Source organism: Meriones unguiculatus, chromosome 3 (genome assembly GCF_030254825.1).
Source record: "Meriones unguiculatus strain TT.TT164.6M chromosome 3, Bangor_MerUng_6.1, whole genome shotgun sequence".
Classification (NCBI taxonomy): Eukaryota; Metazoa; Chordata; class Mammalia; order Rodentia; family Muridae; genus Meriones; species Meriones unguiculatus.
This window is the reverse complement of record NC_083351.1, coordinates 171389739-171416606: the sequence shown is the minus strand read 5'-3', so window position 1 is coordinate 171416606 and position 26868 is coordinate 171389739. Positions and strand designations below refer to the sequence as shown.

Below are 26868 nucleotides of genomic sequence, written 5' to 3'. Positions count from 1 at the left end.
TGCCTCAAAACAGATGCTGAAACTCATAGCCAAACATTGGACAATGAGTAGGGAGTCTTGTGGAAAAGTGGGAGGAAAGAGAAAAGGACCTGGAGATGATAGGAGTTCCACAAGAAGACCAACAGGGCCACCTAACTAGGATCCAGAGGGGCTTTTTGAGACTGAAGCATTAACCAAGGACCAATCAGGAACTAGACTTAGGCCCCCTACAAAGATGTAGCAGATCAGCAGCTCAGGCTTCCTGTGGGTTCTCCAGAAAGGGAAGTGGGAATGCATAAGACGTGGATTCACTTGCCAGCTTTTTGATCACTTTCTCCTGGCAGGACTGCCTTGCCAGGCCACGGGGAAGAGGACATGCTCAGTCCTGATGCAACCTGATGAGCTGGGGTGGATGGGAAAGGGAGCTCTCTCCTTTTCTGAGGAATAGGTGATGGGGGAGGGGGTGGGAAGAAGAGTGGGACTGGGAGCAGGGGAGGGATGAGGCTACACACAGGATGTAAAGTGAATAAATAAATTAATTTTTAAAAAGATATCAACTTAGAGAAGAGAAAGAAGAAGAGGAGGAGGAAACTGATAGTCTCAATGTCCCCCCAGGGAAAATACTGTTGGCAATTACATAGACATTACATAGCTCTTTGATATGAAAGATGCGTTCCATGTTATATTTTGAAGTGAAAAACCACATTGCAAATTAGTATTTATGGTAGAGAGTCGTAACTAACTCGACCTGTACCGTTGTGTTTGTATGCTTAAGTGGACAAGGGGAGGGAAGGTTACGTCTTCATGCTGTTTCCCCAGTGGTGTGGAGGAGGGCGCACGTGTGACCTTAGCGCAATTGCGAACCCTCCCATATTGCTCCTCACTCAGGTAAGAATGTTAGCATCATAGGCTTGTCCTTCCCTGTTCCTTTTGATGATTCATTGTGCTGAGGGCTGTGTCCTCTAGCCTATAAAGTCTCCAGGAGCAAGAACTGTGTGTTTGTCTTGTCTCATATATACTTGGACACCTCTTATGACATGTAGTTACTGACTTGAAATGAAGATTTAAGGGTGATTTCTCCACATTTATATTACCCGAACACCTCACGGCTTTTTCTTTTAATGCACAGACATAACAAATGCCTTACCAAGACCCTCAGCTCACACGCAAATGTCCCTCGCCTTCTCTGGAAAAAAAATTGTCCTTAGAACATTGTAGTCCTATTCTAGGTTCTGTTGTTTAGTCTTCTGTATCTATTTCACCCAGTTCTGCATCCTACATTTGGCATCATTTTTAATCTTTTGACAGAAGGTATGTGATGGACCCCTGTTCTCATAGCACATTAGAATAAGCCAAGTATAACATCTGTAAGAAGTATAATGAGGAAGGTAATCAGAGCGCTAATGTCAAACATTTGGAAATAGCAAACAACATTTAGACATTAACACCAAACTTTTAAAACGTCTTATCTCTGCGTTAGAGTTTGGGTGAGGATCCCCCCCCTCCAGGGAACCTTTCACCACACCCGCAGCCTTCTTCACAGCCTCACCTAGACGCATGCACACAAACATACTGCAGTGACCTTTGTCTGAACCTCAACCCGCTGAGTCATGAGTTCTCTGGCTCAGATCCAGCAACATTTTAAGACTGACGGCTAATGCCCGAGTCTCCTGAACGAGGAGCGGATGGTGTTCAACCAGACTTGATGGATACATTACTCCACCGGTCTTCCTGTCAATTCGGTATGCACTCACCGCTCCACGCGGCATTCCAGAGCCTTGACCGATTCTGATCCCACAGCTGCCCCTGGCCAGCCACGGTTCATCAGATGGTACGACACACCGGGTAACCAGCCATGACGTCACTGACGTGCAGCACAGGATGCCTTACAACAGGTCCAGCCTGGTCATCAAGATGCCATTTGTACCCAGAAAGCATCACGGGTTAAGACTGAAGTGCTGGCAAGTGTCAGTCGCGACTCCAAGTTGCCGTACACCTCTCTTGACACTTTCCTCACGGAAACAGGGGGCACTGGCTGAGCCACAGCGGCGCTGCCTGTAGGAGAGAGAATTTCGTATTCAGCTAAACTCTACTAAGAGCGAGAACCGAGTAGTTAACATAGTGATAGTGAAAACGTGGTTGCGCACACACGGTGGAATTTTGTTCAGCTATGAAGAAAAAGAAAATGATGAAATTTCCAGGAAAATAGGTGGATTTGGGAACTATGTTAAGTGAAGTTATCCAGACTTGGAAAGACAAATGCAGCAAATGATCTTTCGTTTGTAGGGCTGTGAATGTGCTTATAGAAGATGAAATCGGAGAGGGGAGCACTGTAGTGGGGAAGCAGTTTTAAGGAAGGAGGGGAGGATAATGGAACATTTATGACAGGAACTAGGCTGCTGGGGGGGAAGGGCTCAAGTAGGGACGGGTTAGCGGGGGAGAATGGAGGAAGGGTCAACAAAGTTATGCTTCAAGATGTCATAACGAAGCACAGCACAGAGGTCACGAGCAAAATCGTGTTGTGTGTGCATCACCTGACCACTGCACTCATAAACTCACAGTGGCTGTGCTTGCCTGTGCCTGCCCCTCCCACCCCTAACCGAAGAGCTTCTGACTACTGATGACTCCTAAGGAAGGAAGAGTCAGTTTTCTTTAAAGGTGTATGGCAGGTTGGCCAGCTTCTCATGGAGGGCCTTACACCTGTGAGGATATTGGCAGCACAAATCGGACTCATTGGGTTATTGCGGGGGGAGCACACAAAGTTAGGAGGAATAGAGAGGTAAGGGAGGAGTGGGGATGGGGGGAAGTGGGGATGAATATTAGCAAATTATAGTGTATGACAAATTATAGTGTATGACATTTTCAAAGATTTAATCCAGATGTTATATTTTAAAAGAAACATAATATGTTGTATAGTCATTTAAAAACAAGAAGTAATTGACAGGAAAGGTCCGGGGCCCTAAAGAAGGCTGAGTTTTATGATGGTCATCTGTGTACAGCAATGATGCGTCAGGAGACCAGACAGAGCCACACATGCATCTGTGCTTGTTGAACTTTGACCTTTCTGCCTTGTTGTTTTTGCTACTGGTATTGAACTTTGTTTTTAGGACGAAGTCTTGCTGTGTAGCCCTTGCTGGCCTCAAACTTACTGTGAGCCTCCTACCTCTACCTCCTGAGTGCTGGGATTGCAGGTATATATGACCACACCAAGCTGTCTGAGTTTTTCAAGTAAATATTAAACTTAGTAACTGTCACAGGGCTCTTTTTCCCTTGCTCATAGTTAACTCTGAGTTTGGTCTCCTTATTCCAGTCGGTCGGGCATTCTGTTGTAGTCAAACCAGTTGGGGGCTGGGGAACGTGGGGGCGGGACTATTACACATCTTGACTCTACTGGGAGCTGCCTCTCAACTTGAGGCGGCAAACTCTGCTGTGAGGGAGCACAGTCTCCCAATTTCAGAAGGGAGTGGGGCCTTTGCCCAGGGAGAGGAATTAGAAATCAGCCCATAAAAATAAATGAATCCGTTTCCATAGTGACGGGGATTTTTTTTCCCCTCCGTAGTTTTTATCCTGTGTTCCCCATAGACCCCTTAGGCAGAATAACAATAAACTTGAAGAAAACGTTTTATTATCTTAATGGAGTCTTAATTTAGAGCCAAAAGCCTTTAAATTATCTGCCCAAGGATAGCACCGGCTATAACTTTTGGTATTGAATAACTGCAGAGAGTTGCAGAAGGATTAGCATCTCCCAGAGTTCACCCTGCAGAGAGAGAGGTGGGGGAAGACCTCTTGGGCTGATGGCTTGCACCTGTCATATTTAATATTTCACTGGTGAAAAAAATGCGCGTGTGAGAATTTCCTCCGGTGGAGTCTGCATGTGGTGTACAGCACAGCATTTCCTCATTACGCCCCTACATCGCCTTCCACAGCCGCAGGAGGGAAGCCCTACCCGCCTCAAAGCCGGGTCCCTGCTCTTCAGCCACCACCAGCAGCTCCAGGGAGCCTTTGCCTTTGTTTCTGCAGCCTGTGACCAACGGCCTTCACACCAGGGAGGCCCACACAGGCCTGGCAATTGTCCTTCCAGAGCAGGCTGTGCTACAAAAGACCTGGGAGGACAGATTCCAAATCCCTAGGCAGAAACGTCCCCAACCGGAGTCTCACTAGGAGGGCAGGGCTCTTGCAGACAGTCTGTGTGTACATGGGAGACCCAGGGTCATTGTGGAATGGGGTCTGGGACACAGGGAGCTTGCTTCAGGATGGTCAAAGGCTGAAAGTGAAAGGCCTGGGTAATTACTGCCTGAAGAGCCCTCTCAGCAGGAATTCCTAGCTTTTTTTTTTTCTCTAATTCCTTGTTAAGAGTGCCTAGACCCCATTTTAAACGAAGGATTAGGCCTCTGTCTATTGTCCCAGGATAACTACTATTGTTATCCCTTCCAATCCCCAAAAGTTTGAACAATAAATATTCAGAACAGGCTGCTCCCAGTCCATAGCAGTAAAATTTAACCTTCCGCTGTGGCTGTTTTCTGTATTTCTTTCCGTAATTACATATATGGCTTCCTACACTGACTCCTGTGACTTCCCTTGATGCAAATGCTGCCAACCTCAGGGTTTTTTGAAGCTAATGATAAGTGGTCAGTGAAACCATGAAGACATTTCTCAAGTTGCAAAGTGAAAAGTGAAGGGCTTTCCTTTTCTGTGTACATAATACTTAAGTTCTATGATGACCCTTCAAGAAATTTTATCATTTGTAGACATTCAGTAAAAGGGTGTAGCTGTAATCACAAATGAAAGAATAGTATGCTAGTAAAAGAAGCATTTATTTAGGCATAATAATAATAATAATAATAATAATAAAACCCACAAACTTTGGAGTGGTTTTTGTTGCTAACATGATACTAGGGTAGGTAAGGAGAGAAAAAAGCAATTTCTGATACTGTTGTTTTTTCTTATATATTAATTTTTCTTGATTGTAGTCAAACCAGTGGGGGCTGGAGGCTCTAGGGGCGGGACTATTACACATCTTGACTCTACTGGGAGCTGCCTCTCAACTTCAAGCAGCAAACTATGCTGTGAGAGAGCACAGTCCCCCAATTTCAGAAGGTAGTGGGGGCTCTGCCCAGGAAAAGGAATTAGAAATCAGCCCATGAAAATAAATGAAATTCAAAAAGAGAAAGGGAAATGAAGGAAAAGATAGAAAACAGGAAGTCACTGGCCTCCTCAAATGATAATGATCAGCTTTTTGAGGTATATATTTTAAAATGTGTGCAATCACAATAGTTCATTCTGATGTCAAAGCTCCATTGCATCACCACAGTGCTCTACTGTGACATCACAATGCTTTGCTGTGACATCACAATACTCTACTGTGCAGATACACTATTCCATTATGACACCACAGAATCCATTTTTAAATAACACGTGTCATTATGCTATCACTTTGGAACACTGTGATGATCCAATGGCACTGTGCTGGTCACACACCATTATTGTCCAACAATGTAGCCATGTGATAGAACAATGGAGCATTGTGATGTCACAATAGAGCATTTTGATGTCATATTGAATTTGTGATGCCATAGTGCATTCTTGTGTTGGTACCCTGAGACACTGTGATGTGACAATGGAGCATTGTTATGGCACAACAAAGCTGTGAGACCACAAGGTACCATTGTGATCACACCATTGAAAGTCATTGTAGCAACCAGAATACTTATGCAACAGTGGAGCATAGTGACGCCACAGTGGAACTGTGATGTCATAACACAGCATTGCATTGTCATAGGCAGCCATGATGTCACTAGGTGGCCCTGGTTTGACACAATGGAAAAATCGGGATGCCATGATGGAGTAGTGATGTCACTTGCAGCATTGTGAAGGCAGAGCACTATACTGTCACTGTGGAGCTATGATTGTACCACAGTGGAGCATCCTGATAGCTCAACGGACGGTTTAGATGTCACAAGGCAGCGCTGTGTTGGCTCACTGGCGCATTATGACTTACAATGGAGCTGTGATGGCATGGTGCATACTGTGGATCAGTGACGCATGACTTGTTTCTCGCATATTCGCTCTTCTGCAAATGTGTGTCTTCATGCTCCTTTTCTGAGGAACAGTGTCAGGATCACTGCTTTTGGAGGGACTGAACTGTAGCCATCCTCAGGCTTTCTCTTGTGGTGTAGCCCCTGCGGCATAAGTGGCAAATGAGAGATGTCACTTAGGTAGTATTTATGTAAACACCTCAAGCGGTGGCAGAGAAATTGGAAGGAATTGTGCGAATAGCTCTTATTATTTTATTTTGGCTCAAAAACATTCTTTCTAAGGATAGTTCACTCTTGCCCGAGTCTCCTTCTATCCTGAAGGTCCAGAGCCTATAGTTGGGAACCCTGAAGGTGGAGACACAAGTTTGGAATATAAATTCTGTCATCATTTCCTGTGGCCTGCCATCTGAGCTGGCTGTCCAGTAGTGACTGTAAACCTGCTTTATCATTGTGGAGGTGTCTGTTCTTACCACATAATGTCAGTGTGCAGGCAAAATGAAACCAGAAACACCCTTCACAATACTCAGAAAGTATCTCATCCTTATAGGACAGAGTTAGGAAACCCAGGATTTGGAATGTAAAGAAGAATTTGGAATTAGGTTTCACCAGCCCTCACTGATTTTAACAGTCAATTAATTTAGCCTGTTATTTTCTCTTATTCTTTTGAGCAGGAATTTCTTCATCAATAACTTTGAAATGTTACATAAAAAGATGTTTGTAAAAGGATTTTAGATGATGGTTTTCTTATTAGTAATTGGAAGAAGAAAAATAGAAAATATCATTTTGGTCACACAGTGCAAAGATGGTTGAGAGAGAAGTGTTGTGTTACTTTTCAAGTCCTATAGCTCTGGAATGGTGCTGTGCATTAAGGATGACTTTACATAGATTCACCAGATCATCCTGAGTGAGGTATCCCAGAAGCAGAAAGACACACAGGGTATATACTCACTCATAAATGGATATTAGATATATAATATAGGATAAACCTACTAAAATTTGTACACCAAAAGAAAGTCCTCAAGAAGGAGGACTATGGCTAAGATGTTCAATCCCCATTCAGAAAGGCAAAGAGGATGGACATCAGAAGAGGGAGAAAACAGGGAATAGGACAGGACCCTACCACAGAGGGTCTCTGAAAGGCTCTATCCTGCAGGGTATCAAGGCAGATGATGGGACTTATAGCCAAACTTTGGGCAGAGTGCAGGGAATCTTATGAAAGAAGAGGGAGATAGTAAGACCTGGAGAGGACAGGAGCTCCACAAGGAGAGCAAAAGAACCAAAAAATCTGGACACAGGAGTCTTTTCTGAGACTGATACTCCAACCAAGGACCATTCATGGAGATAACCTAGAACCCATGCACAGATGTAGCCCATGGCAGTTCAGTGTCCAAGCGGGTTCCATAGTAATGGGAATAGGGACTGTCTCTGACAAGAACTGATTTGCCTGCCCTTTGATCACCTCCCCCTGACGGGGGAACAGCCTTACCAGGCCACAGAAGAAGACAATTTAGCCACTCCTGATGAGACCTGAGAATCAGAAGGAAGGAGAGGAAGATCTCCCCTATCATTGGACTTGGGGAGGGGCATGGGTGGAGAAGGGAGAGGGAGAGTGGGTTGGGAGAGGAAGAGGGAGGGAGCTACAGGAGGGATACAAAGTGAATAAACTGCAATTAATAAAAAATTAAAAAATAAATTTAAATAAAAACACAAATAGAAACAGATGGATGAGAACCACTGATGGGGTAGGCAGCTGATCAAATGCCCCAAAACAGTTGTCAGGGGCACCGTGACTGAGAACCATTTTTTCTGTTTGTGTAATCAAGGGGAAGGCATTGTTGAGATACTCAGCTGATCTTCCTAACTCAGGAGCCATGGATAGAAAATCTGCTGCTACCTACTACCCCATGATGGCAAGAAGACACAAGACCTGGAAGTACCCTGTCTCCCTGTTGGCTCTCTGTAAGGGAAACAGCTTCTCAACCCCAAGGTCCTGAGTGCTTGAAAGTAACAAGTTCAAAGGCAAGGGCACACTCAGCTCTGTGGCGGAGGGCCTGGGATTTGCAGATGTGGGAGGTCTTGGGATACTGGGCACTTGTGCCTTGTCTTGTCTACTGATGTCCCTGTCCCCTGTCCCTGATGTAACCCTTCTGCAAACTGTTTTCTGCAGTCCAGCAGCTGCCTGAACTAGTTTTCAACAATGATAAGTTTGAAAAGTGGCAAAAACATAAGCACCATTTATTATCACTTCTCTGTGGGCACGGGATAGCTGGACTCTGTTCAGCATCTCATCAGAATGGGATCTCACTTGGAACTTGGGATCTGTTCCAGGCTCATCCAGGTTACCAGCGGTTCCTTCCCTTTATAGGATGTAAGTTCCTGTTTCCTGGCTGTCTAGTGGTCAGGGGCTACGCTCAGCGTTTTCACATATACCCTTCCAACCTACCTCCCAGCTCCACTCATGGAGAATCTTCCTCATGTATGCCTTCTCTCTCTAGGTCTCTGCCTATTTATCAGCCCGTTCTCTCCACCCATTTTTCAGGTCCTTACCAGGAAAAGCACAGGCCCTTTTAAGGTCTGACCTGCTTCTCACTGAAGACAGTCTCCCCTACTTAAAATCATCCTGCTTGGAACTTCTATTACCATCACAATCATTCATTCATAGAAATAAATGAATAAATTGGTTTTAATAACTGAAAATGTGTGTATATTTATCTGTGTATGTGCATGTGTGCGCATGAATATTTGTGTGTGTGAATACCTTAAACTTTTGCCTACACAGTTAAGGCTTTTCAAAGGGTACTCATTCTTCCTGCTCAGTGAAACTCATGCTCCTTATCTTGGCATTTAAGACTCTCCACGGTCTACCCATCTGTCTACACTGACCTTCACCTGCTCTGGGCCCTGCACCTTACTCAGCTTCGTTATAGCTGTAGCACTCTATGCATAGCTTTGTGGCTTTATACACTGTAGAGTATCTTACTTCTGACCTTTAGCTAGGGCTTGTCTTTGTACCTCTACATGCTCATGAGAAAATTATCTGTGAGCCAGGACAGGTATTTTTCTCCTCTAAGTGCCCATCTCTGGATTCACTGTTCAGACAAACAAACAAACAAAAAAACAAAACAAAACACAAAAACATTTATTGAGCACCTACTATATTCCAGGAATAGCAACTCACTCTCTGTCTCTCTCTCTCTCTCTCACCATCTTTCTCTCTCTCCTTCTCTTTCCCTTCCTCCCATCCTCTCTTTCCTTCAATTGCTAAGCTCTTCCACTGGGAAGACAGAAAACCAGAAATCTAACTCTGCCAGATTATAGTCGTAAAGACCTGTCAGATTATAACAGTTTATGAAAAAAGGGTAAAGTGAAAGCGTGACACAGTTGTCCTTCTGCATGCCACCAACCCCATAGTACATCTGTAATGGGCAGCTGAGCAGAGACGTGAAGGAGAGGAGGGAGTCAGCACCACATAAAAAGGTCACTGGCCTTGCTGCTTCTTTTGTCCCCGGCATAGCCAGGAGGATGGATGAATGGGCAACAACAACAAAGCTCTCTAGGCAAAGCCAGCAGGAAGTACACAGGCTCTGTGGTAGGAACCCCTCAGTGCCCAGTTAATATCTGCCTAGCCTCATCGAAGCATTCACATTGTTTTCTGGAAGAATGCTAGTCACTGGAAATTGAGGAGGAATTAAAAATGGCAGTGAAGTTTGGGTTCCTGGGTATGTTCACTGCCAAGCCAAGCAGGGCAGCAAGCAGCAGAAAAACAGACAGGGTTCATGTCTGGGTGCTAAGTTCACATAGCCCTTAAGCCCCAAACAGGGGATCTGAGGCTACAGAAACATAGCTGTGTGGGGCTAGCCTGCATGCACCAATAAGTAGATCTTAGACACATGGGCAGGCCTTGGCACATTTCCAGCTCTTGCTTCTAATTGGGTAGTCATTCTCAAGACTTTTCTTTTTTTATGCTTAGAGTCCATATTATTATTATTATTTCTTTGAAAATCATGCTTCTGTCTTCTGACTTTTTGGAGTTGGGAATCAACTCATGTCTCTCTGGCATGGTCAAGGAACCAAAAGGGGTAGAACCCATGCAGAGATAAATAGAACTAACGTGGCCTGGTCTTTTGATAGAGCTTTTCTAACAATAAAGAAGAGGAGGGAGCTTCTCAGGGTCAGTTGAAAAGACAACTAAAGGAGATCAAGGGGATACAAATTGGAAAGGAAGAGGTCAAAGTGTCACTATTCGCAGATGATATGATAGTGTACATGAGTGACCCCAAAAATTTAACCAGAGAACTCCTTCAGCTGATAAACACCTTCAGCAAAGTAGCTGGATACAAAATCAACTCAAAAAAATCAGAAGCCCTCCTGTATACCAAAGACAAAAGGGCCGAGAAAGAAATTAGGGAAACAACACCCTTCACAATAGCCACTAATAACATAAAGTACCTTGGGGTGACACTAACCAAGCAAGTGAAAGACCTGTTTGAGAAAAACTTCAAGTCTCTGAAGAAAGAAATTGAAGAAGATCTCAGAAGATGGAAAGATCTCCCGTGCTCATGGATTGGTAGGATTAACATTGTGAAAATGGCCATACTGCCAAAAGCAATCTACAGATTCAATGCAATTCCCATCAAAATATCAACTCAATTCTTTTCAGACCTTGAAAAAAAGATTCTCAGCTTCATATGGAGAAACAAAAAACCTAGAATCTCCAAAACAACCCTGTACAACAACAGATCATCTGGAGGTATCTCCATCCCCGATCTCAAGCTGTACTACAGGGCAACAGTAATGAAAACTGCATGGTATTGGCATAGAAACAGAAAGGAGGATCAATGGAACCCAATAGAAGACCCAGAAATAAACCTACGTACCTATTAATACTCAATTTTTGACAAAGCAGCCAAAACCATTCAATGGAAAAAAGATAGCATCTTCAACAGATGGTGCTGGTCTAATTGGATGTCTACATGCAGAAAAATGAAAATAGATCCACATTTACCACCCTGCACAAAACTAAGTCCAAGTGGATCAAAGACCTCAACATAAAACCAGATACACTAAATCTGTTAGAAGAAAAAGTGGGGAACAGCCTAGAACTCATTGGCACAGGAGACAACTTCCTGAACAGAACTCCAACAGCATAGGCTCTAAGAGCAACAATCAATAAATGGGACCTCATGAAACTGAAAAGTTTCTGTAAAGCAAAGGACACTGTCATCAAAACAAAATGACTGCCTACAGATTGGGAAAGAATCTTCACCAACCCTTTATCTGACAGAGGGCTAATATCCAGTATATATAAAGAACTAAAGAAGCTGAAAAACAGCAAACCAAGTAATCCAATTAAAAAATGGGGAACGGAGCTAAATATAGAATTCTCTGTAGAGGAATATAGAATGGCAGAGAAACACTTAAAGAAATGCTCAACGTCATTAGCCATTAGGGACATGCAAATCAAAACGACCCTAAGATTTCACCTTACACCCATCAGAATGGCCAAGATGAAAAACACAAATGACAACACATGTTGGAGAGGATGTGGAGAAAGGGGAACCCTCCTCCATTGCTGGTGGGAATGTAAACTGGTACAACCACTTTGGAAGTCAATCTGGCGCTTTCTCAGACAATTAGGAATAGCGCTTCCTCAAGACCCAGCTATACCACTGCTAGGCATATACCCAAAATTTGCTCAAGTACACAATAAGGACATTTGTTCAACCATGTTTGTAGCAGCTTTATTTATAATAGCCAGAACCTGGAAACAACCCAGATGTCCATCAACAGAGGAATGGATACAGAAATTGTGGTATTTTTACACAATGGAATACTATTCAGCAATCAAGAAGGAGGAAATCATGAAATTTGCAGGCAAATGGTAGGATCTAGAAAAGATCATTCTGAGTGAAGTATCCCAGAAGGAGAAAGACAAACATGGAATATACTCGCTTATATAGACCTAAAAGATAGGATAAACATAATGATATCTATACACCTAAAGAAGATAATCAAGAAAGCAGACACGGGGTATGATGATCTATCCTCATTTAGAAAGACAAATGGGATATGCATTGAACGTATGACAGGAGTCTACTGCAGAAACCATCTGAAAGACTCTACCTAGCAGTGCTCCAAAGTAGATACTAAGACTCATAACCAAACCTTCGGCAGAGTGCAGGGAATCATATGAAAGAAGGGGAGTTTGATGTGGAAAGGATAGGAGCTCCACAAGGACCAAACGTATCTGGGCACAGGGTCTTTTCTGAGATGGACACTCAACCAAAGACCATGAGAGGATAAAACCTAGAACCTCTGCTCGGATGTGACCCGTGATAGCTCAGTAATCAATTGGTTTCCCATAGTAAGGGGAACAGGGACTATTTCTAACAGGAACTCAATGACTGGCTCTTTGACCTCCCCACCTCCCAAGGGAGGAGCAGTACTGTTAGGCCACAGAGGAGGACTTTGCAGCCAGTCCCGAAAATACCTGACAAAAGGGAGTCATATGAAAGGGGAGGAGGTCCTCCCCTATCAGTGGACTTGGAAAGGGGCAGGGAGGAGATGAGGGAGGGAGGGTGGGGATTGGGGAGGGAATGAGGGATACAGCTGGGATACAGAATTAACAAAATGTAACTAATGAAAAAAATAAAATTATAAAAAAAATAAAAAGAAAAAAAAGAAAAAAGAAAAGGCATTATTATTATTATTATTATCATTATTATTTATTTATTTATTTATTTATTTATTTATTTATTTTGTTAAAGCCACAAAGCTCTCTTGCTCTACTCCACAAAACAACAAATACACTTGTTCGTCTTCTCTGACTTTTTCCTTCTTTCTGGGCCTCCTCTGATGTCAGCTTTGTTTTTCCTGCTTTGCTACGCAGCCTTGTCTGCTTACTCATCGTTTCTACTGCCTCAAATCTTTGGTTTGCCATGGGTCTAAGAACACAGCTACATGGTGGCTTTTCAGCATCAGGTCAAACCATTAACTCTGTCTGCATGACTCAGTTCACACTTAGGAGACAGAAAACAGCTTTCCCAGCCCATCTTTTTAGAATACACATAGACTAAAGGATTAGTGTGGCTCAGTTGTCCACCATTAGCTTAATTAGCTCAAGCCAGGAAGAGGGCAGAAAAGAAAAGGGATTGTAGGTTTACAGTGCAGCTACCCAATGCCAGGGGCTAAAGGTGGGTGAGCAAACACTAGCTGACATCTCTAATTTGGGGAATGAGATGTGTCACTGAAGGGGAACTGAGTTACCAGAGAAGCTTAAATCACAGCCGGCAAGAAGCACCAAGAGTCGAGAGCAGCTTGTGAGGAAAAGAAAAAAAAATGGGAGCAGCATTTAGGAGACCAGCAAAGAAGGTAGTGAGCAACTGGGGAGAGTCGCAAGGAACATCTCTGATGGAGACAGCTATTTCTCCACAGATGTCAGTTCCTGCCCTTCCCGCATTCTTGGACAATGGACAATGTAGAGCATGTTCTAGGTGCCATATACATACAGAAAGGTACATTAGACAGATCTGAGACAAAGCTGAAGGGAAGCCGAGAGCCTATAGGAAGGCAGTGAGCTCTGGTGATCTGGCCCCTATTCACTAAGGGCCAGGCAATGCCATAGATGGCGGGAATGCAGCCACCTTTCCCCACTGTGACTTCCAATGTCCCTCCCACTACTTTTCCTTCCCATAGCACTTTCCACTTTCTGGTTTGTTTGCTTTGGTTTTTTGAGACAAGGTTTCTCCATGTAGCCCTGGATGTCCTGGAACTCACTCTGTACACCAGGCTGCCTCAAACTCAAGAGATCTGCCTCTGCCTCCCTGAGTGCTGGGATCAAAAGCATGCACCACCACTGCCCTGCACTCTTTCTACTTTCCGAACTCCTACCTCGTGCCTACTTTACTTTTTGGAGTTTTACCTTACTTTATTTATCTAAGATCCGTAGAATCTGTGGTCTATGAGTGCAGAGATCTTTTACTCTTTTGGTTTTGTCCAGTGTTAAATTCCCAACATGTAAAAGTTACCTTGCTCTGTAACTAACTACTGAATGTCTAGCTAATGTCATGTCAGCTTGACACAGGCGAGAGAGTCCCTGCAGAGGAAGGACCCTCAACTGAGAAAACGCCTCCGTAAGAACCCAGCCCTTTGTGAGTGGTGCCCTCCCTGGGCTGCTGGTCCTGGGTTCTGTAAGAAGGCAGGCTGAGCAAGCCACGGGGGAGCAAGCCAGTGAGCAGCACTTACTGTCACGGTGTTCATCCCAGCAATAGCAACCCTGACTAAACACGCTGAACAAGTGAATTCTTCCATTCACGTAAGTTATTTGCACTTACGTGAAGAAAGAGAGAGAGGGGATCACGTTCCTAAATCCTAACCTGAGCATTCTCTGAACTCACTCTTGGTGTATAGGTGGGTTTCTGGATTTCTGATTTGTTCCGTTTTGTCTGGAGTATATATGTTATGTCTTCAACATGCTTACCAATATGTTAGTCAGGGCAGGCTGCACTGTGCCCCAACAGCCCATGATCCCCTAAAATCTAAGTGTCTCAACTTGGCAGGGAACACAGCCATTCAGAAACCTAGGCTGACAATGTTGCCACCCTCTGACATGATTGGCTCAGCACAGTACTTCCGAGTTTGAGGCTGTGAGAGAAGAAGCAATGGTAACCGTTAAGGACCGCCACGTTTTCTTAGGGCTCCTTTACCAAGGTCGTTATGCCCTCAAGGGAGGCTGAGACGTGCTCCAGTGGATCCACAGGCTGAAAAGAGCAGCTGTGGTAAGCGCACTTGCCTCGCTCACAGCCAGCCACCATTGCTGCGCCTCCCGCCCCAATCCATGCAGAGAGCTCTCAGGGAGTGCAACTGTGACATTTCTAGGCTAAGTTGGATTTGTCAAAGCTTGAGATAGAGTTAGAACTAAATAGTGATGGTTGCATGACTTATTGCGCATGTATGAATAACACTTAAAGTGTTGTTTTGTTTTTCGATGATTTAAAGGGGAAAAAAGTAGCAGTAGGCTGGAATTGGTCAGCGGCCCACTTGAGTGATTCATTCAGGGACTCTGGCTTGCTGTGAAATCTGGGTCCGTGGCAGCGCCTCCCCACGCTCAGTCTGCCTTCCCTCTGTATGTGAAGCTATTCCAGCGGAATGCATCTCTGAGCACAGATGGCCACATGGGCTAGACCTCTCCAGTAAGGAGGCCAAGGAAAGGCTCACCACCTCCTAAAACAGTGGACTGTGGCCTTTTCTCTCGGTGTGAAGGGTCTCTCCTTGTGTCAGCTCAGGCAGCGACCGCAAACACTCAGGCTTGGCAGGAGGCATTGGACATAGCGTCGGGCCCATTTTTCATAAATCACCCCGATCAGCCTGGGAAATGTCTGTGGGCACAGCCACAGCGACTGTGCCTCTTCTGCTCCTCCCAAGTGTGTAAGATTGCCATTTCTGGATGGACTAGTTGATGCGCTGATTCATGCAAATGAAGGAATAGCATATGAGGTTGCCAACGTCGTACCCTCCACGGTTAAAATATGTTCTCATTGCAAAGTAACTTTATAAAATACGAAAACCGCATACGGTCTGCAACTCAGCACACCCCGACAAATGTATTCATCGTTACCTTTTCTGTGTGAGGCAGAGTGGGGGGTGCTAGCGATGAACCGGAAGGCAGGATTTCTCTCCCCACAGAGAAGTGCTCAGAGATGATCACTGCTGAACATTTAAATGTTAAACCAAAATCTTTCCAGTCACTTGTTGGTTTTTTTTTTTTTTTTTTTTTTGCACACCCCCACGCCTACCCACACATTCAACTTAGGAGACAGAAGCAAACAAGCACAGCCTGCAGCTGCTCTGGGTGTCGCCCGTTTCCAAATCACAGCCCTTCTCGGGGTGTGCGCCCCACCTTCCAGGGCAGGACACCGCGCGCTGGACTCGCAGTCAGAAGGCAGACAGCGCAGACGACAGAAAGCGAGTCGACGACGGGTGCAGTGGGGATTTCCCGCAGATCAACACGGAAGCAATCCCCTTCCGGCATCCAGGCCCCACATCCCGAGAGCAGCCGGGGACGCGGGCCTTTCAGCCTCTTACAGGCTTACGTTTGAAGCTCAAGCCCGAGCTGGTAACGAAACTGACATTAGCCAGATTCTAAATTCCAGCCAAAACAAACAGGCTTCGGAGGCCAAAGCCCAAAGCTGTCACTCAAGCAGCAGAGGGTGTTTCCTGCTGAAAGGTCAGGAAGACAGCTCTTCCTTCCTGTCAATTCTGCCGCCGCGTTTCCTACTGCACCTGTAGTTATTGCTGGTTGGTACTCGCAGTTTTTATTTTATTTTATTTTACACCCTAAACAAGAGTTTCCCCTCCCTTCCCTCCTCCCCCCAATACCCACTCCTCCTCCTCCTCCTCCTCCTCCAGTTCTCTTCAGAAAGGGGCCAGCCTCCATGGACATCAACCAGCCATGGCATATCAAGTTGCAGTAAGGCTGGGCACCTGCTCTTCTATTAAGCCGGGGGCTCATCCGTCGAGGTGTACGGTGCTCTCTTGTGGTACTCAACGGTCTTAAATGTTTTCAGGCCAGGTCAAGTAGGGCCCAGGTAGAGAGCAGATGTAACTGTTGACTAGGGTACATTACCGCTTGCCTTTCTCTTCTTTCTTCTGTTTATTTGCAGCAGTAATAGGAAAGAATACACCCCAAAGCCAAAAAGAGGAGCTAAGAGAAACTCAAGCATTCTGTTTACATTTTTAACTATCTCTGAGAGTTAAGGTCAAGAAACACCATGGCAATCACACTGGGAGGAGCTTGTCATGAGCCTCAGAGGAACTAAGTAGATGGATGAAGACGCCTTTGGCAGGAAAAAGTACCTAAACACCCGGTTTTTGAATCAGCCATGGTGGCTCATTCTCTGAATTTCATAGTTGAATTAGGGAAAAATAAAAACCTTTCTGAGTCTCATTTGCTATTGTCCATAAGAGCATAGTTCTACTTTAGTGTTTTAACAGACACTCTGCAGTGCAGAAGCCGTCTTCAAGATGACTCATTATATTCCAGGGACAGGAAGGAATGCTTGCTCCCCATCCAGATTGGAGGCCTCTGAATAGTATCGTGGGGTTGGGCATCTCCTGGAGTGGCACAAGCTGTCTTTTTGCCTTCTCCTAATGAAGCTGCCTTTCCCAGCATGGGATGGGAACACACTTTCCTGCCTGCAGCTGGGGCAGAGCTTGAAGCACGTGGAGGCGCTCCGCTTCTTCTACTGCGGTGCGTCAAGAACTCAGCTCTGCACGCTCTGATGGCTGCCGTGGACTCCTAGGAACAGCGCCTACTCTGCGTGTGGTCCACACTCACATCAACCCAAGCCGCAAGCACGACAACTACCAACCCAGAGTGCTGGCTTTGTTCTGGTTTGGAGGGGCATAGCTACCCCTTCACCGCAAGGCTGATTAATTACGTGATTTGCATGTGGCAAATTTATGCTAAATTATAAGCAGCAGGCAGCAAATGATGCTGTAAGCATTTGCACAATAGTAATTTTTAGAGAAGGGCTGGTTTGTGAAACAATGTAATTAAATAAGCTAGAAAGGGAAAATATTTTTACTCTTCCTATTTTGCCTTGTCCTGCCTTTCCTACCAAGCTAAGCCTTTTCTTAGAGATTGCCCCTAACTACTGATGTGTAAGTGGACCCCAGCTGCCCTTTGATGTGATGTGACACTCAAAGATGACCTCCCAGTAACAAATGTAGTCAGTTTCTTAAATCTGCTTCCTGTGTTGTCCATTGGAACCACAGAAACTTAAGAATTGAGAGAAAAGGAAAGGAGGCCTCTGCATCTGAAGAAAGTGACCTGAAGCAATTTCCACAGGCCATAGGTCAAGACCCCACATCATGCCAGCCAAACGCTGAAAAATGGCTAAATCTAAAACTAGAACAACCGACCAGTGCAGTGTGAGGACCCCTGCAGATGCCTCCTTAGGGGTCCAACAGAGCTGCCACCTCCCTTCTGTTTCCTAAGTCCCACTCAGGGCATCTTTCCTTGGCCAGAAAGAGCCCGTCTGCTCAGGATCCACAGATAATTCCATGAGACACAAATCCTATCTCTGGCTTCACCAACAGGTTCAACATTACATACCTGCAGCATCATAAGTAGACTAAGATCTTTAAAGCAGGCAGCATTGGTCAACCGTTATTTTCTTATCCTGCTATAATTGATACAAAAGCGAGGAAGCTCCCCTTGGCCTCCTCGTTGCTGTGGTGTACAGCAGGTAATTGAGGGAAGGCCAAGACCCCAGCTTGACCCAGATCCAAAACATACCCCTTCTCAGTTGCAGTTACAACATTATGCCTCTCTGCGGTCTCCTACCTACACACCTTTATATTTTTTCTGAAGTAAATTAACTATTTATTCAGCCTCTTTTCATGACAAAATGTTCTGTGCATATTTCAGTATGATCAGCAAACAGTCTGAAGCAGGCAAAACTGTACAACAAGTTATAGTTCATATCACCTGATTAAATAAAAGTATAAGATAAATATGATTTATTGATGCCTTTTAACATTCCTAATAACTCAGCAGGAGCTATGAGGCTCAAAACCTTAGCAAAGCAGGAAGAGCGCTAATGCGTTCTTGCATGAGTCAACGTGTCATAATCTGCTAATATACAAAGACAACAAACTTTTAAAGCACCTTACTTATCAAGAGTCTGCCGATGGCCTTATGTTACAAGACATAGTAGGAGGCCTGCCACTCAGCCTGATCATGGTAAGTCTTGGCTTCACATGAAGCTCTTAAAAACGGAGACAAAAAATCCTGCTTTTCCATACTAAGTATCTCATGAGAGATTAAACACAGCAAAGAACTTAGGACAGCAAGAAAATCAAGTTAAAAGCTAAACATTGCAGTCTGAACAAAATCCATACAAAAAATAAATAAGTATCACTGGCTACATCAAAGTCTCCAGGCTTTATACAATGCATGCGCTTTAGAATCATCAGCTATCAGCTCAGAAAGTGCCAGTGTCTGCTAGGCACAATCATTCTCTCCTAAGCCACAGTGTAGTCAAAATGAATTCAAACGACATAACCCTAACCCTGAAAACCATTCAGCTTTTACTGAAGTGGAGGTAAATTCCAGAGCTTTGGGGGCTCTTCCTGCTGCAAAGTGCTGGGTGTCTCAGGTTCATTCAAAGCAGCATACAACAAAGTCTAAGGATGTCATTAACCCCAGTCAAGGGCAGGACTAATGGTGCCTGGCCCTGACCTCCCAGAAGCATGGCTACTGTGTCCACAAAAGTAGGATGCTCGAGATCAAAAGTGTTCGGTAGCTAACGAGGCCGCAAACCACTCCCTCTTAAAAAGCTCCTTGCCTGAGAAAATCAAAGTATATGTGGGGAAAAATGAAAATATGCTTACATACAGAGTGAGGATTTCGAAATAATGATGTGATCCCTGCTTGGGGAATTTTTACTAGAATCATCTCATTGCTTCTGATCGCATCTTAAAAATGTGTCCAAATTTAGTTTCTGCCGATTTATCATTCATTGCTTCTAGCAAAAGATACTAGCTTTGTTCCAAACGTCTTAACCACTAGTATAACTGCAAGGTATTGTTTCCCAGAGTCACTAGGACCTGGGAGAGGAGAAGGTGTTGAAGCGGCAGGTAATACAGCCCTTTGCACAGGATTGGCAGGGTTGAGCCAATGCTTTGTATGCTTATTTGGCATGTCAGCAGCCATGCCCACTTAATCCTAGATACAAAGGAACTTTAAGGAGCCTAGGGGAGGCCTGTGTTATGTCGAACTGATCTTAATTCTTGAATTTTGTAGAAACTGCACAGAAATCCTGAGCAGGCTTTTGCCTAGCACACAGCAGGAAGTTCAAGGCATCCTTCCTTGTGCTGTGTCCAGAGCAGTTTGTCTTTCCTACTTCCTGTGTCCAAGAGTCCATATAAAGAGAATATGAGTAGCAGCTAAAATTACCTACTTTAGAAATAGAGGGTGCCCTGAAAATGGGAGTGCCATTTAAGCTTGTTTCCTTTTGGAAGAGTTGTGTTGGAATAGAAAAGGTTCATAGCTAGTTTTAGTTTTCGTTATTTTAGCATTGTATGTCTACAAATGCATTTGCAAAAACAAGTGTCCCAGACAACTGGAACAATGATAGTGAGCCCAAAGGAGGGATGTTCTACAGGAAGTAAGCATAGCCTCAGGTGGAAACTATGATCACACTGAATACTGAATGGACCTTGGACCAACTTAGAAAGGGAAGAGAGGAGTGGATGCTGGGAGGATGAGGAAGGTTGGTTTGGTTTGGCTTGGGGATGAGTGGAGGACACTGGAAGGAGGAGGAGGAAAGTGATGCGGTGTGAGCCGGGAACGATAGGAAGAACTTACCCAAGAAGGGCCTGTAGGCCAGGATGAAGCTTTATTCTGCATCGGGCTGAGTGGGAAACTTCTGAAGCGTTTGATTTGAGCAGGAAGAAAATAGAACAGCATCGTGGGAGGATCACAACTCACTTTATTTTTTTAAAAAGATCAGGCGTACTGTGGAGAACAGATTTGCGCAGAGCTACAACACAGAATCTTCAACGAACCAAGAAATTGATGTACAAGAGGCTAGAAGCGCAGGTTGCCTCTTCTGCAGGGGGTAGGAGGGAAGGTTTCTTGGTTCTCTCAACCCCCCCTGGGGATAGAGTTTCTTTCCGCATATTCTTGCAGAACCTGGCTTGCTGCATTTAATCCACCAATGACCTTGTTTCACGGGTATTAACATCACCTCCACTTTGAGCAACTTGTGTTAAATCCCTTTATGAAGGAGACGGTGAAGCTGGGGGGGGAGCGGAGAGGTGGGGGGGTGAGGATGAGAAGGGAAGAAGGAACCAGGACAAAATAAACTCTAAGTAAGCATAATGTGTGTGGGCAGGCAACAGGAAATTTCTGCTGTAGCAGCAAGTTGAGAGAGGGAAGTGGGGTGCGTCCATCCAAATGCAGCACATTTACACATATAAAATGATGCATTTAAGACAGTGGTGGATAGTCTGTGTGCCATAGGGTGCTGTTGTTCAGCCCACCTGAAACAAAGTGGCCCTCTGCACCTGACTCTAAGCTTTCTGTGTGTTCCCTTCTCTTATAGTCCTGTCCAGGGTTTCTCCGGCTTTTCCTGCTGCCTGACCTCCTAGAAACCTACCAGTGATTTTCCCTACTCCGACTGCCCTTCGACCCCTGCGTGCATTCTGATGGCTCTGATGGTCTGACAGACCACATGTTATAGATGGGGTTGATTCCTTCTGAGGGCATCTGGTACCTGATTGGCTCTTCCCTGAGGTTTTACAGCCCTCACCCCTTATTCATACATGTATCAAAAATCTCCTCTTTTAGTAAAGATAATGGTCAAGTTGTATTAGGGTTCACCCTAATGACTCCTTTAACTTAATCAACTCCTTAGAGTCCCAGCTTCCAAACATAGAAACGAGGCACTTTGAGGACCAGAATAGGAATTTGGAGGTGACACAATTCAACCACAACACGTCAGTTTCCCATTCATAACCTTCCCCAATTCTCTACATTTCTCCAAGTTGTTCCCTCCTAAAGATACAGGTAACAGCGCCCCTGCATTCCTCCCTCCCTTGGAAACACTGCAGTGTGCAGTTTAGACCTGGACTTCTTTGCGTCATTCACCTGGGATCATGTTTCGAATGAAGTTGACTCCAATGACCTATGGGAACTAGAGAGAATTGTCTCTTCCCACGTGCTGTTTTCTCATGCTTGAGTAGGTGACTTCCTATTTTCATTTCTCCTTTTGCTTTTCTGAACTCCTAGTGAATTTGAGCTCATACTGTACAAATAAATGGACTGTGATTTAACTAACACATGCTTCATTTTGACATTCTGAAGAGCTATGTAATTTGTATGTCTCTCTTTTGGGATATATCAAAGATTGTTTATTGCTTTAGGCAATATTGCCTTATTGGACCTTCTGAAAAAATTATATACGATGAAACCCCGAAGAGGTTTCTTATCAACTAAGTGTCAAACCAGTTTTCAAAGACAGTTTTCAAAGACTAGCCTTTCAGAGTAGAAGGGTAGTGTGGGTTTCTCACTTGGGACATCCTTAGAGACAGACATATTTATGATATAAGAATTGACTGTTTTAAACTTGCACTTACTGATTAATTCATGTTTTATTACCTTCACAAAATATTTAAGTATTTGTTTATTACATAAACTTTGCATAAGCTCTAATAGATGTATACTTAAAATTGTGATTAGTGAGTGTTGAATATTTTAAATATTTGAAGTAAATATACCTACTTAAACTATTACTAAGTGTCTGAATAATTTCTTTGTACCTTTTCTAACTTTTATTATTTTCATAAATTTTGCTCAAATATTTAAATAAACCACGATATTATGCATCTTATAAATAGATATGTAAAAAATTCTCACTAAACTTAGCACAGAAGTAAGTTACACTACCTGGAGAATCATTTGATGATTGACGACGGAGTGGGGGAAATCTATGTATTAAATTATAATAGAACTTCATAAATAGCTGCTATTATAATACTTACAAGACCTGCAGAGACAAAGATAGAACAGATAGAGCAGAGATTGAAGGAATCTCCAACCAACGTCAGGCCCAACCCTAAGACCCACCCCATGGAAGAGAGCCAACCCCAATCACTAGTAACGATACTGTGGTGTGCTTGCAGACAGGAGCCTATCAGAGTCGTCCTCTTAAACGGTCTACCTAGCAACAGCTCCAACCGATGCTGAGACTCACAGCCAAACATGGGGCGAAGCGTAGAGAGTCTACCGGAAAAGAGGAGGGTGGGGGAAGATAAATGGACCTAGAGGTGACAAAAGCTCCACAAGAAGGCCATCAGAGCAAATCAACCAGGGCCCAGAGGGGCCTATGGAGTCTGAAGCACCAACCAAGGACAATGACTGGTCTGGACCTAGGTCCTACATATAAGTAGCCAATGGGCGTCTTAGGCTTCATGTGGGCCCACTAGTTAGGCGAGTTGGGAATAACTCTGACATGGACTGCGTTGCCTGCTTTTTGATCACTTCCCCCTGATGGGACTTTCCTATCAGGCCACAGGGGAGGAAGATGAACTCAATCCTCATGAGCTGGGGTGTCTGAGGAATAGGGGAGGGGGATTGGGCTGGGAGGAGAGGAGGGAGGGGCCTATGACAGAGATGTAAATTGAATTAATTAATTTAAAAAATGGAAAAAAAAATCCAAAAAGATGCCGAGGGGGAGTTACAACAAAGCATCTTTCATTAGCATGAAAGGCAGTAGCAGCTTTGCTTGAGTGTTGGTTTACTTGCTAAGCTGGTTTAAATCCTCCAAATAAGGCTGTGTATACTGTCCATACCATTTTACATGTAGGGAAACTAAGGCTCAGACAAGGTTCAGCCACTCATTGGAGTGGAATTTGGCCCCATGTTTCCATGCTCATCACAGTTCCACTGTGGCACAAGCTAAGACAGTGACAAGCTAGAGACATAGTCAGAAATTACTCATTGAAACCAGGGACATACTGGGTATGGTAAGCACTTGAAACCAATGAAGCCATAAAAAGGGACATTGGTCATCTGACACTGAGTTACTTAACCCTTGTGGCCCTAAGTGTCTTCATGTATAAATGTGAGAATAATTATGGCATTTTTTTGTGGTTTTGATATTTAAAAAAAAGAGATGATATATATGTATTGTAATAGATATATACATATATGCTATATATTAGAGACAGCTCTGTAAATCAAACCTTTTTAAAACATTATCAGCTAATAGTAAATAGTAGGAGACATGTTTATGTCTTTGGCCCAGGAGTTCCACTTTTGGAAATACAGCCTAAAGAAATGGTTCAAAACACAAGAGAAAACGAGTAGTTTTACTTACAGAGGAAATGATTTTTTAAAAAAAGGATGCCTCACAGCCTCCATTATTTTTCAAACTTTTTTTTCTTTGTGAATTTCACAGTGTCCACCCTAATCCCACTCACCTTTCCACCCCTCCATATCTGCCCTCCACCCTTGCAACCTCCAAAACAAAACAAAACATGGAAGCTGGGGTGTGTCATGGTGTGTCACTCAGCACACCCTTTTGCCCAAACAGCTTTACTTGCAAATGTTCATTGCAGTGAGTCATTGGTCTAGTCTGAGGCCTATGGCTCCTGCTACACCATCAATACTATATCCTCACCGGGACTCCTCTCAGATATCCTGTTCTTGCCCTGTGTCATGGAGATCCTGCAGCTTCGGTTCCACAAAGCCAGCAGTTCAAAGGGCATTGTATAGTTACTTTCTAACAATCTAGACTACATGACAATGCTGGAAATCGGAACACAAGATGGGAAGGAGGTACAAGGATCTGCTTCACGGCCAACATGCCTTTGGAGCAAGGCTGACAGGAAGCTCACACAGGGAGGAAGCCCTGTTAAGGAGGGCTCTCAGCAGCACCTACTTTAATGTTCTACATGACATAGCTTTGTGGTGTGTACCGGTGTTAAAAAAAATCTACCAAGTATGGTAGCAGGACAAGGAGCTTTCAAAATTCAGTGTAAAAACACCCAGGAAATGGAATTTTATGTGCAAAAAAAAAAAAAAAAAAAAAATGTAGCTTTCCATTTCAGAGAAATGAGGACTATGGGAGATACAGAAAAATGCACAAACTGGACAGGTTTGACAGGACTCTGCCTGGGAAACCTAAAAGGATGCTCCCCCAGCTGACCCCCCATCTGCTCAGAAGCCTGTGATAATAATAACCAAAGAGGGAGGAGGAGGCGAGGGTAGCAGCAAGCTCAGTTCACTCAAGTTCAGCCAGACTGTATCCACGTGCTACAAAAGGGAGGGAGTCTAGTCCAGCCCTGGTGATTCAGCATATAGCTTCACTCCACCCCACCCTTCTCCCTTCCCAAAGACACCTCACTGTGTCTGTGTGCTTGACCCTTCCAAGGAAGTGACTGCAGCTGGCATGGGTGGGGCAGGTCCAAAGTTTGGGGGAGAGGCAGATAGAGCCTCAGACTGGACAGTGGCAGTTACCTGTTTTGCATCTGGATTCAGGTACTGTCTCCCTGCTCTTTTTACACAGGGTGTTGGAAAGGTCACAGCTTCACAGCTTCCTCCTAGGTACCAGGAACAGCACATGGCTCTGGGGCAGCGTGAGGGGTGACCACAGTGCTCTCTGAGCCGTTCTTTAGGGACACTGATACTCTGCCTCTACAGGGTACCACTTTGCCTGCCCCTGCTTGAAAAACAAAAGCATCAGGGTGAGGTTAGAGGAATGAATGGTAGTAATTACCTGGATAGAATTTGCTTCTATAGCAAAATAGGCTATAGCGCTCCTAGCTAGCCTGAAGGTGTGGATAAGCAGGTGGGAGAGCTGATGGGCTTGAACAGCCATGTCTTAAACAGAGTATAAAAATAAGGTTCTGATTTCAGGGTGAAGTTTGTTCAGATCCTTTAACTCCCTGGTGTCAACTCTTAAGCAAATGTGCCTGGGCACATTTCCCTGTTCAGTTCCCTGTTCCTAGGAAGGCCCACCTGATGATCCCTGTCCTTCAAAACCCAGGCTACTTCTCTCCTTTTCTACAAATAGAAGCTCTTGGATGCTTTGCTCCTCCTGAGAAGTCCAGTCAGAAAGTGACAGCAGGTAGCTCCACGACGCCCTTGGGAATTGCTGACTTTTACAGCTCCCCAGGAGTGCTCTGAATTTATCCTGGGGAGATAAGAGGTGATAATTGCTTTCCCTTGACAGGATTCTGGGAAGGTAGTCAATTTGCCTGGGCAGGGAGGGGTTCAGTGTTTCTATGTTTCCCTCTTTATTCCATCCATCCTGAGCACTCAATCACACTCTCCTCTTCAGCAAGTGTTGAGTTAGGGGAAACAACTGTTAACACCAGCTGTCTAGGCCCTTGCTCTGAAAAGACAACGGAAAGCCAAACACTGTGACAAACGCCTGAAATGAGAGCAGAGAACGAGAAAAGGGGAAGCTTTTTAATCATTGCATGCCCGTCACTAACACACATTTTGTATATGAACTCCTGTAACCCTGAATCATATGAACCCACCAAACAAACAATTTATAGGTAAGAAATCTATGTTTTGCAAATGCTCTGCTGTCTTAGTCTCAAGTGCACCGGTGCAAAGGTATCATGGGAATGTTTGGCCCGCAGAAAACCAGGCTGCTCAAGCCCCTGAGAAAGCTGGTTCCATGTTGCTATAGCAACTGGACCAGCCTCAGACTGAAGGGTGGGGTTCTTCAGGTTCATCTACTACTTCCAACAAATTGACTTCTCCCAAGCCCAATCATCAACACTGCAAGTGTTATTGTCATTAAAAAGAATAATAATAATAACAACAGTTTTCGTCTGAAGTTGATACACTTGCACCTTTTTCCCTTTTCAATGTCTTTTTTTTTTTATCCCTGGGAAGTGGAAGTGGTAATGTGATCCTATAGAACTTTCATTTATACATTCACCAATAGTGTGGTCCAGACTTGAGCCAGTGGGGTTTGACAGTAATTACACTTTGATGGTTGGGTCATGACCTGTGAAATGAGTTGCTGGTCTCCACTTAATTCCTAATGGACAGAAAGCCACCTCCTTCAGAATCCAAGTATCCCCCCTCTCTACAACCCCCGAAGTTGGAGTTTGGCATGATTTCTCTTGAGGGGAAATTGTAGGGCTTCCTTCCAAGCAATTACGCTTTGCCTTTCTGGGCAGTGGAAATCTATACAATTAGTCTCAAAATACTCTGTGAGATGTGTGTAAATAACACAAACCATATTTACAGGCAGGGCCACCCTGGTGGGGAGCGTGTTCTCTGCCCTGGTATGGTGAAGGGCAGCTAATTAGTAGCAGCATGAAG

The 26868-nt window shown here is 44.4% G+C and overlaps 1 protein-coding gene and 1 long non-coding RNA gene across 4 annotated transcripts in view; both read left to right on the top strand.

Annotated features, from left to right (window-relative positions):
- The window catches only part of Rasgef1b (RasGEF domain family member 1B), a 497192-nt gene that overhangs the window by 323567 nt on the left and 146757 nt on the right, over positions 1-26868 (top strand). The gene's annotated exons all lie outside the window — the stretch shown is intronic.
- LOC132653203 (uncharacterized) lies at positions 14523-18530 on the top strand. 2 transcript variants are annotated; one of them, XR_009590972.1, is made up of 3 exons: positions 14523-14791; positions 15826-16310; positions 17056-18530. It is a non-coding gene; the product is annotated as an uncharacterized LOC132653203 (long non-coding RNA). The 2 variants fall into 2 exon arrangements; XR_009590971.1 differs by having other exon boundaries at positions 15826-18530.